The 12,463-nt window shown below is 37.8% G+C and overlaps 1 long non-coding RNA gene across 1 annotated transcript in view; it reads right to left on the bottom strand.

Annotated features, from left to right (window-relative positions):
* LOC116859016 overlaps nucleotides 1-12,463 on the bottom strand; it is a 188,998-nt gene that overhangs the window by 120,897 nt on the left and 55,638 nt on the right. The window contains exon 2 of the long non-coding RNA XR_004381072.1: nucleotides 890-981. This is a non-coding gene — a long non-coding RNA (uncharacterized LOC116859016). The remainder of the gene's footprint in view (nucleotides 1-889; nucleotides 982-12,463) is intronic.

Genomic DNA, 12,463 nt, shown 5'->3' on the forward strand with positions numbered 1-12,463 from the left:
AAAAAAATAAAATTAATTTTAAAAAAAGGAAAATATCTTTATTTATAATTATAAAAAAAAATCTATTGTGGGAAGTTTTGGAAGAAGAAGGCAGGTTTAAAGAATAATATAAAATCTCTAGTTTTGCCACTCAAAAATAAAAATAACCATAGTTCATGCTTGTTTTCTTTCTAATATTTATGTTATATATGAAAAGAATATATGTATATTCCTATATATCCTTTAATACTATTATGGTCATATGAATATATGTAAATATACATATATACCTTTCCATCTATACTACTAGGATTGCATATATATTTCTGAAATTTTTGCACTTAACCTATAGTTTGGGTATTCATATTATTAAATATTTTATTAAAGCAGGATTTCAGGGGTTGCAATGAATTCTGGACTATCATTATTTCACAGTTTATTTGATCATTTTCTTTCTTTTTTTTTTTAATTTATTTGACAGATAGAGATCACAAGTATGCAGAGAGGCAGACAGAGACAGAGAGGAGGAAGCAGGCTCCCTGCTGAGCAGAGAGCCAGATGTAAGGCTCGATCCCAGGACCCTGAGATCACGACCTGAGCTGAAGGCAGAGGCTTAACCCACTGAGCCACCCAGGTGCCCCTTATTTGGTCATTTTCTTATTGCTGGACATTTATGTCTTCAATTTGCGACTCTTTGAAGTCATACTGTGATGGATAGCTTTGCCCACTCTTAAAAGTTCCCGAACAAGAAATCAGTGAAGCAAAGCATATGAATCATTTAAAGACTATTGATACATTGCTAAATTGCTATTGAGAAAGGTTTACCTTGTAACATAGCATGTTGCTATTAGGGTAGCTCCCATGACACGCTAGGCAGGTGAGACACGGGACCGAAACATCACAAACATACCTCCTTACTGTTGATGAATTATTCTTTTTGGTCTTGATATGCCCCATGAATGGGCTGGTTCATCCCCAAGTAGAGGCAAGAGCTTTCCATACCTAGCTTGCAGAAAGAATAAAAACACTTATTTAGGGAGAAAAAGATTCCATTTAAACCACAGTAAATGTTATATGAATATGTGGCATTATAAGTCTTCCTATTTTTCTTGTTGGTATTTCAATGTGTGTTTCTCAGCAGAGTACAGATTTCACAAAACTTTATTTTCTCTATTTAGTTGTGGGAGTGGCAGTAACACACAATACTGAAGATCAACTAAAAGTATGAAATTATGTCCAGATTCCAAGTTGTGGCTTCTGAGATCTAATTTTGCTAGGCCCACAGAGAGGGTTAATTACTAATAAGTAAATATGTTGGCAATAAATAATGAGAAACACATGCAACATAGCAACAAAGGGAAGATAGATTTTTTTTAGTGGGCTGTTTTCAATAAAATCTTACAATCTCGTTCTGTATGTTTTCGATAAGTTTTGCCTAAGATGAAAACATGTATTCAGCACTACTGACATCAGACTTTTGAAACACAGCTGCAGGCATGGTATTGTTTATAATTTCAATGAAACCTAAAATACATTTCCTTTCTGTTAAGGAAGATGTTGAGTGACAAGGGTAGGTTGGGATTTCACTCTTCAGTTGCCCTGATTTCTCTGGGTTCTCTCAAGATTGCCAGATAAACTGTGAGTGTGTGTGAGTGTATGTGTGTGTGAGGAAGGGAAACAGGAATTCCTTTCGGAAGAGTGACAATCAGTCTTGGCCTAACACTAGTTCAGGGCAGATGTTCCTAGCAGAAATCTGTGGAAGAAGATTATCAACACTGTCTGGTTGCCAGAAATCAGGCTCGCATTTCTTTCTGCCTTATTTTCAAAACGCAGATCCTGTTTAAGAAGAAAAGGAACAACACCCCGACTCCCAACTTCTCTCAACTCCTCTTCTACTCTATCACTTAGTGAAGAGAAACATAAACCACCTTACTTTTATTATGCCTAAAGTTTTCATTTAGGTGAACTGAGTCTATTTTAAATCTACTATAATATCTTCACAACCACAGTGAATTTTGGAAATCTAATCAAAGCTCTGAAAGGTAAGGGATGTCACAAGATTCCCTCAGATTTCCATACTATGACTAGATATTTAGTCCTGATCTAACAGACATGAAAATTCCTTATAATAAAAGTTCTTTATGGTTGGCCTCTTCATGGTTAATTTTGGTTTTATATTATATACATGTAGATCTTAAAATTAACAATATGCTGGTGTGGGCATGGGTTTCATTCTGTGATGAGTCCTTCTTTTTGAAAGATGTATTTTTCTAATAAACCATCTCCCTGCCTCCACAATCCTGGAATTGAAGTTACTTTGCTGTAAGAATGGATAACTTTATGCAGACTACATACTTTGGTTTTTATGACTTTATGGAAAAAAATCATTAAAATTCATTTTCTGTTGCATGTATTTTTGATCTATAGAAGGATTTAATCTATATATCTACAGCTCCAGTAATCACATACCTCCTTTTCTACACAGGGGAGGAGCAAGGACCTTGAAATTACAGTGCAGTTTACTAAAACAAATAGACATTTTGTTTTTCTATTGTTAAATCACCTCATTGTTTGAAAATTTAGACTGTCAGTTTATACTCTACTATAAAAAATTGCAAGAAAATGTTTTGCTTCCCTTTTTAGCCACGAGGAAAATGGTGGTATTCTCGGTAGAATAACAGTAGTTTTACAGAAGAGCTCAGCACAGAATTCTAATGCATCACTAACTTCTTTTCATAGCCTTTTTTTTTTTTTTTTTTTTTTTTTTGCTATTCTCACTATATTGTGAATACATTTATACTCATTTTGGCAAATACGCTTCAGCTGTATTTCTGTCCATCCTGTGGAATTAAGTTAAAGTTTCAGGATTCTCAAAGAAGGAAAAGTAGGAGTTGTCTTTAGGATAATATGTGAAAAAAATTATTTATTAAAAAAGCAAAAACAAAAACAAAAAAAATCCACCCAACTTGACAGCATTCTGGCCTTAACATTATGTAGCATTTTGAGGCACTGGACTTCATCAAAGGTAGAAGCATGTTGTTTTCTGATGTTCTTAAGAGAGACGTGAGGTTATGATAGTTTCAGAAATGGAAATGGGCTCTTTCTCAGATTTTCCATGTGTTGCTTCCACGCATGATCCAGCAACAATGTCTGCTGATTTCCCATTGGAGGAATAATGAGAGGTAGCACAACATGTGTGTAAGACAGTGGTGAATCTTCTATGGCTTATAAACCTTGACACCACAGTCATATGCTTCAGAGCAAAGAAGACTTTCTCTTCTGTGCATTTGGATTATTGTGCACCGTATACTGTGAATCTAAATAAAACACCTTCCAAACCTTAGTGAGAAATAAAGCCAGACTTTCAGTAAGAAATGGTCTCTATCTGTGTTTTCCCCATGTCTTAACTCTAGGTTGATCTTGATCTTTACTTGAATATGAATCAATGAAAGAATCAACCAATCAAATAACAATCAAACATGGCTACACTAATCACTTTCTTTTTGTTTCTTTGGCCAGTTAGTTGATTAAAAAGGAGAAAATGCAATGTTTAGATGATGAGAAATTAGTATAAGAAAGGATGGAAAATGTATGAAATATGTTTTAAGGTGATAATTATATATAGTTAAGCTACTTTTGGAAATTGCCATAAATTAATCATAGAGAAGTTATAAGTATTAAAATCACATTAAATGAAGAAAGGTGCTTAAAAGTATGAAGCAAGAGGGAACAAGAGGGGAAGATTGCTATTCTTCATGTGTTCAGGGGTTAGAATGGCCAACTGAATGCCTCACAATATTAACGTTATTTATTTCAAAAATTATTTTCTCACAGCATGTATACCTGAGTTTGTGTAAATGAAATGTGTGCATAGTTTCTTTTTAATTATATCAGCATATCTTTCAGCACTGTTTTTCAACTCCTCCAGCTCTGAATTCAGAACCACGCATTCTGGATTGTAGCTTACCTCTAATTATTTCATTTGGTTAATTTTCTTTTTTCATCTAGATTACAAATTCCTTTTAAGAAAAGTCTGTGTCCTATGTTTCTGTATCACCTAATGTTGGGCCCTCAGTAGGTAGTTTCTGCCCCCAAAATGGTGTTTTATGGTCAGATTAACCCTCAAATATTTGGTGGCATTCAAAAGACCTACTATTAAATAAGGAAATAGGGGCATCTGGGTGGCTCAGTTGGTTAGGCAACTGCCTTTGGCTCCAGTCATGATCCCAGGGTCCTGGGATCTAGTTCTGCATTGGTCTCCCTGCTCGTTGGGGAGTCTGCTTCTCCCTCTGACCTCTCCACTCTTATGCTCTCTCTCTCTCTCTCTCTAAGTAAATAAATAAATAAATAAAATCTTTTTTAAAAAAAGGAAATACATTTTATTTGTCTTTTAGATACCTTCTGCTTTATCGGGATTCCATTTTCTGTTATTCCCTTTTCTCTCTCTTTCCTGTCATCCCACACTCTTCAAATCCCATAATCCCAGTTTTAGAGATTCATTCACTCAACAGATAAGCATTAAGTGGCTTCCAAGTGTTTGGAACTATGCAAAGCAATGGATGGAGAGACACAGTTAATTACTTTTTATTCTTTCTAACGCATGTAATTGTTAAACAAAGGTCAGAGAAGCGTCCTTTTGCTTCTTATTTTAGACCTGCAGTATTCATGGAAAATGAATTAAAGCTTCTGTGAGATTCCATCGATATGCATCTAAATGCCTATGGGAAAATCAGAGGTCATCATTGCACCTTTGATCACTGTGTGGGTGGGTAGAGACAGGAGGGTGGAAGTTGTTATGAGACATCCGCATCCACAAGGATGGAGAGTTGCCAAAAGCTTAACTGGGTTCCCGCAGAGGCCAAGGTGAGCAGGAAACAGGTTGCAGGAGTGACGCAGGGGAAGCTGCTAAACTCCCTCACTTGACACAGAGCTTCAGAATTAATGGCCAACACCATCAAGAGAGAGTTTTAATGACCTTGAGAGGCCCTCATAAGGTTAATGAGCTTCTACTTTCCAGATTGGAACTGCCCTTAATGAATAGAATTGCCACCCACCCTAACAGGCTAAGGGTAGTAGAGTGTTGGTCCAGGAGAGTTTGAAGTTAAGCCAACAAAACTTCTGTTTTTTCTAATGACTGGCATTTTCTGCTATGAGGTATGATTTTGGACATGCAAGCACTTTGCAAATGAACAGATTTCACTATCAGGCTGCCCCATAAACCGATATTTTTCAATTCCATTGCTTAGAATTTTAAGGGGACATGCAATATTTATCTGTGTGTGACTACCAGATTTGCTTCTTTGGACTGGGAGAACCTAGAATTGAGAGGAAATGGAGAGAAAGGAGAGGGGAGGGGAGGGCGAGGGTGGGTGTGTGAGTAAAAAATGCAGAGATGTAAAGAAGACCAAGTGTGACAATACAAGTTTAGTAAGAAAATCCATGTCAAGAACAATTTAATGGGATGCTATCTGAGATAGAAGTGGCATTTTGACTTCCCTGGGCATCTGTAAAATGTGAAATAGATGATTTTGTTATTAAGAATACTGTGATTTCAAGATTCCTTTAAAGTTAAAAGTCTTGGAGGGCACGTTGGTGGCTCAGGTGGTTAAGCATCTGCCTTTGGCTCTGGTCATGATCTCAGGGTCCTGGGATCTGTGTGAATTTCAAACTCTCATGGAAGGCCAGAGACATCGCCAAGGGAAAACATCTTCCCTGAACATAGCACCGACCAATATGCTCAACCAAACAGTCACTGTGGTTAGCATGGTTTAATTCAAATGACACACATCTTTGCCAAATCTTGGCCAGACACCAATACTACAAGTTCCATGCTTTAATCTTTGCATTTAAAAAGCATGTAACACTAATTGACATTGATGTCTACTGAGGTTTTATTTCACTTTAAAATCTCAGATCATGGGATGTTTTTTATTACTGTTATATTTATTTTGGTGACTTCAATAAATAAAATGAAGGATGAGAGAACTTATGGGATTGCTAAGCTTTCATTTACCTTCATTCATTCATTCACTCATTTAGTCATTAATTGAGTATCTTAATTCACTGTATGAGACTTTGAAAACTCAGTAAGGGGCCAATCTAGGCAGACTGCATAAAGACTGAAATGTGTAGGAAACACTGCATTTAATCAAATCATCACTAACTTGAGAAGCATCTACTGAAGAATCTTGGCCTCTATTTGGAGCATGGGTGATTCTTACATTTCTATGCCTGCACTTTATCAGAAGATGGCAAGTTTTGCTTAAGAACTATTTCATTTCCATTTTTCAGAAATTGACTCATTTGTAAATAGGCAGAAGAACCTCTCTTGGTACTTAAAATAATGCCATTTATTGATGTGTTTTGAATAGGAGACAGTAGCCCGCCTATATCAATAATTCTGATACCATTGAACAACTTGAATAAAACTACCCAAATCAGTTCAACTTGGGGCATGAATTTTTTCCCCCTTGAGACAGTCAAAGTCTGCAATTCTGTGAATATGTCAGAATATTCTGAATGCCCTAATTACCACATAGCAACCCATACATTGATTGGGTTGTGTCATCAGACGACTCTCCCCAATTTCAGTTTTGAAACCTTGAGCTACTTATAAAAAATTTCCAGACCTGAATAGAAACATCTCTTGCTGAAGTAGGTGGACTCTAAAGCAGAGAGTTCTAGATATGAGAAATTATGTTCCTTTAAAAAAAACTCTGTGATCACTTTTCCCTTTATATGACATTCTAATGTCATTTATTCTTCTATTCCCTTTTGTTCTTTCTTGGTGCTGTGTGACTAATGCAATTCAGATGGGCTTGTAGCCATGGAAACTATAGAAGGCAGAAATATAAGTCTATTCACTTGGGGGCATCTTTCCCATCAGCCATACCTGTCAGTTTCTTGGTTACTGATATGCTGAAATACACTTTATTAGAAATTTAAAATGGAAATTGTGATTATTTTTTTATTTTTATCAACTTCCTGCTTCATTTTTTAAAATGGAAAATAGTGGTGTTTTATGAATTATTAATGTCCCATGTTGCCTTGGGGTTCCTAAGGAAAAAGTGTCATATTCAGAGATAAATTCAGGTGGTGATATTCATGAAAATATTGAAAAACTGCACAAACCATATCCAATAGGTATGCATTTGTTGAAACATTTGCTCCTGGGATACAGAGCTGACTTGGGAATATTTCATTCAATAAACACTCTATGTAAATTAAAGCACTTTGAAAAAAACATTCATGTGCAGGAGATCATTATCTTTAACGGCATTTGATAAAAAGAAATTCACTGCCAACCACTTTAAGAAAATGTTTTATCTTTCATGGAAACAAAAGGTATACATATCAGATAGGAACTATTCTGTTCTTATTCCATTTTAATTAGTTTCTCCTCCCATCTTGGCCAATGACTTGGCTGCCTTTTAAATGAACGTTGTTGTTCATTTCCATGAAAATTTCATTTGGTTTTCTGGTCTTTTTTTTTTTTTTTTTTTTTTTACTTTTTACTTTAATCTACGATTCCTTTCATTTGCTTTGATTTCTAGTTCACAGACTTAAAGAATATTGGAACTGGAAGGTTCTCATAAAGGATCCAATTCAACACATGTATTTTACAGAGGAGACAAAGAGCTCCAGCCTCAAATGCAACAGCCTCCTCCGCATTTCCTCTTTGATCACAGGCAAGTCAAACGTCTTATGTCCCAGAATGAACTCTTATATTCCCCCAAACCTGCTCCTCCAACACTGTTTCCAATCAAATAAATGTCATCAATGTATACTCAATTGCTCAGGCCAAAAATCCTGAGGCCATTCATGACTCTTGTTTTTCCCTCTAAGTCTGACATCAAATCCATCAGCTGGTCTAAATTCCTGTCTCAGCTCCAAATATGGATGCCATCTTTAAAGACACCATCCCTCATTCCCAACCCCCAAGCCAATCTATGTCTTCATTAGCTCTTGTTTTTCTCTGTGGAGCTCTTCACCATCTGAAATTGGCACTGGGTATTGATTGGCTGAATCAGGATCAACACACTGTAATGTAAACTCCTGGAGGGCAGTGACTCTGCATGCCCTGTTGATCGCTGTATCACTAACTGCAGAAGAGTGCTGATGCCCAGAATATGCTCAATAAATTATACATGAAAGATCAAACAACTGCATTAGTTGAATCACTGAGCAGCTATGTTGTATGACTATTTCACAGCAAAGCTGGAAAGAGGACCTGAAAATTCTTTTCATTCTAGTGCTTTCCTCGCTATAATAAGCTGCCTCTCATTGTTTCGTTTTGTTCCTACTTCTTTAATATTTTCCTCACAGTACATTTTGCTGTCAAATATAAACAGTAACCATGCATTTACAGAGTTAATGACTTTACGGAATGCTGCAGATAGTTCTTTTTGAATGCCACCTTATCTTCATAAGATCTAATGATACATTTTCCTCTTCGTTGCAACCCTACATGACATCCCCTTTCCCTACAATATGAAATCTTTACAGTAGAAATAGTTCTGATGCTGCAAACCAGTGTTCTTTGTTCTGTATCCAGTCCACTGATGGATTTTTGGATGGAACCATAAGATGCTGCAAAACAAAGGCTGTGTACTATCTGAGGCTTGGAGTTCTCTTCCATGTTTTTTCAAATTACTAGCAGAATTCAGTTCCTCATGTCAAGGAACTGAGGTCCTTGCTGTCTTGCTAGCTGTTTCCTAGGGACCGCTTCCAGCTCTTAGGGACCACTTCTCTCTCCTCAGGCAGCTTACGGCATAGCTGTTTGGGAACTTGAAGCCACCAGAAGCACATCCTTTGACTTCTGCATCCAGCCAGAGAAATGCTCTTTTTGTAAGAGTTCGACTGATTAGGTCAGGCCCACCTTAGATATTTTCCCTTTTGTCATATAACATAACAATCATGGCAGTGATGCCTCATTATATTTGTAAAGCATGCCCACACTCAAGATAATTATACAAAGCATATACACCAGGGGTGGGACTCTTGGGCACCATCTTAGAATTCTACCTCAGACTGTATAATTTCCAGTAAGAGTCAGAATTGCTAGGGCTATAGACAGAAATAAATAAACACAATCAAACCTTTCTAAACTGGGTTGTTTCTCTTTCCCTCAGCATCTTTACTGAGATGCCATGTGAGAGGCTACTTGACATTAACAAGAATATTCCATGCACCCATTCATTTGGAAAATTTGTAAGCTGGTAGTTTGTCTTTAGTTACATGATCTCTCAGAGCCCTGAATAATCATGTGGAATCTCTAACAAGAAACATTTTCTAAACGTATCTGACCAAGGGACAGAGTTTCTTGCCAGAGTGTGGCTGATAGTTGTGATGGTTGTTTACTGTCAGGATTCTTCCCGACTAACCAAGTCTCCTTTCTGATTGGTGGGTGGCTGATGGGCACTGAAGTATTTTTACTATCACTTCTGTCCCAGAGCTGTTGTTCTCAACACTGTGTTCATACTGGAATCATCTAGGAGCTTTTAGAAATGACTAATGCCTACATCCCAACTCTAGATATTGGATGTATACATAAACTGAGGCACACACTTTAGTAATATTTAGTAATGTTTTAATGCTTCTGGTGTTTAAGAATAATGACCACATCGACACTTATTTAGGATTTTCTGTATATTAGCCATTATGCCTCATGGATTAATGGCTTTTTATTTAATCTCCCCTCAAATCCTATGAGTTCAGGATCATCAGATCTATTTTACAGAAGAGAAGACTGAAGATCTTGGGAGTTAAGTAACTTGTCGCAGGTCTCAACAGGGTCAAAATGGGATGTGAACCTAGTTTAGCCTCCCTCCCAAACTCCTGCATTTATTTAATAAGTCTGCTACACTACTTAGTAAACTGAGCTTTTGTCAAAAGAAGGTAATATAAAATCTGCAACAATCTTACAAGAGCTCCTTTCTCTCTGGACCTGTCGTTACATAATGACAGAGGAAGAAAAGCACCCTGACAGAATTTTGGCAATATGGTTCAGTGCAGCAAGAAATCCCAGCCTCAGTGAATGGAGAGCATAGAGCTAAGGCAGGATAAAGAGCCAAGAATGGGCAGGAACCGAACTTGCCCAGGATACATTTCCAGCTGGTTAAAGCCTGCTTCCTTTGACCACCCTGTTGAGCCAGAAAGCAGTCACTTTCTAAGCAAATTATATTAGTGCCTGCCAGGGAAAGCCAGCTAGTCCAGCATCTGTAAAAGGCACATCTGATAATTTCTGCCCATTCTGATGGAGATGTGGTGTTTAACTATGGGGCTCCAAGACCTAGTAATATCAAGGCAGCAAGGACAATTTCATTCATATTTATTGCGTTTTTTTCACATGCCTTTAAGGAGACTCAGAACCTGCCCACATCACCAGCTTCAGGAAGCCAAGGCTGAGAGATTAATATTCATGCTTTGAAAGCACCTTTCTTTCAGACAGCCTTCCATGGACTCGCACACATGTCGCCTCATTAACACGTGCTATTTCTAGAAGATGGAGAGCCCTCAGACCTCCTAATAGGCAATGATAAAAAATCACAGAAGGTATTTAAAGATGATGGACCATCATGATGAACAGAGAAAAAGGAGTCCTGAATTCCATTTTCATTGTTTGCAATAATTCACTGTGTTCCCTTGAGCAAATATGTAGAACTTAATTGCAGGGGCGCCTGGGTGGCTCAGTGGGTTAAAGCCTCTGCCTTCGGCTAGGGTCATGATCTCAGGGTCCTGGGATTGAGCCCCGCATCAGGCTCTCTGCTCAGCAGGGAGCCTGCTTCCCTCTCTCTCTCTCTGCCTATCTCTCTGCCTACTTGTGATCTCTGTCTGTCAAATAAATAAAATCTTTAAAAAAAAAAAAAAGAACTTAATTGCAGTTGTCTTCTACTTTGAAGAAATGTGGTGAAAAAGGTGATCTCAAGGTAATCTTGGCTAAATTGAAAAAAAAAAAAAAGATGTTTGTGACCCAATTCAAATTCATAGACATTAGGGCTCTGTGAGGTTAAAGATTATATTGGAACTGATCTCCTGTTCTCACAAAACTCAAAATCTAGTTAAAAACCAGGTAATTAAGTAGAGTTATCTGGGAAAACTTAATAAACTCTTATAAAAAAGGCAGATACAGGGTGCTCTGGGGAGTTGGTGCAGTTGATATTAAGGCTTTAAATTCTAACCTCCACAGCCACTTGAATGAGTAATTAACTTAATCTCAGATCAGCCTCAAGTTTTATCAAATCAATAGGCTGTATTAAAATAAACATTTAGGAATGTAGTGAAGATAAACTAAAAGTAGGCTAATGAATGCGAAGAGTGCTTTGGGAAGTGAGAAGCTCTTAAGTGCTGTGTGTTGCTGCAATTATTAATTCTTGGACCACTGGGGGAGGGATTCTGGGATGCTTCCGAAAAGAAGGGATAACACCCCACCGATTATTCTTCCAGTTTGTCTGAAAGTCAAATGCAACTGGGTGTTCTGTGTTTTATTTGGCAAGGCCACTAAGAATTTACTTGGAATCCAGGATTGGGCAAGTCACCCAGCAAGAGTGTGAGCCAGGCTGGGTGCACTCGGGATTAGCTTGTTGTTCTTACCTTCCTACTTCTTCATACTTCTTACCCCCCAATCAGGTTAGTTTCTTTTTGAACAGCCAATATTGCTGACTCACTCTAGGCTTGCACTCCATTATTCTGAGCCGATCACAGGGCCAAAGTAGACAAGAATGTATTTCATCAGTCTCAGAGAGGAGAGCTCAAAATGCCCTTGGAAAGTAGCCAGCACAGCTACCTGGGTCACCAAAACGTGTTACATTCCTAAGGAATTACTACAGCTCAGTATGATTTCCCTGTGAACTTGGGAAAGTCCCTCTGAAGGAATCTGACACTTTTAAACCAAACACAGGGTGGGTAAACTATCTGTTACCTTATCTGCTACCTTATCTGAATTATTTACAAGCACATTTTGTTTCCCCCTGAAGCCTGTGATCCTGTTTGCTGTTTATTTTCCCTCTCTGAACAAAAGTACCAGTCACATCACAAGGTGGTCTTTTTGAGTGTGTGAGTTTTGTTTTAGTAGTGTCCGATTTGACTCTTCAAAGAAGAGCACGGTGTCAGTAACTGTTGGTTTTGTGGGAAGACCATGAGAAACAGAGAGGTTACCTCCTGTCTCTGTTGGAGTGGAGGGACTTCTGTTCAGGGAGCCATCTGTGGGACTCGTGGTGCCTGGGAGGCCAGATTTGGGGGCAGATTATGAATGGCTAAGATACTGTTTTTATTTAGTTCAATTGATACAGAGCAATAAAAATAGCACTCCTAAAGATTCTTTTACACATACTGTCAGTGTAAGAAAATGACAGTTATCCCCATGAAAAATTTTATTATGTTTTTAACCTTGAGGCAACACTGAGAGAGGTCCGGACAGAGCAAAGGATGAAAGGCTTCCACCCTTTCCCCAGAGCCAACCCTAGATGCCCCCAGAGGGAGGAAA

Source organism: Lontra canadensis, unplaced genomic scaffold, assembly GCF_010015895.1.
Source record: "Lontra canadensis isolate GAN:19392208 unplaced genomic scaffold, GSC_riverotter_1.0 scaffold4, whole genome shotgun sequence".
Classification (NCBI taxonomy): domain Eukaryota; kingdom Metazoa; phylum Chordata; class Mammalia; order Carnivora; family Mustelidae; genus Lontra; species Lontra canadensis.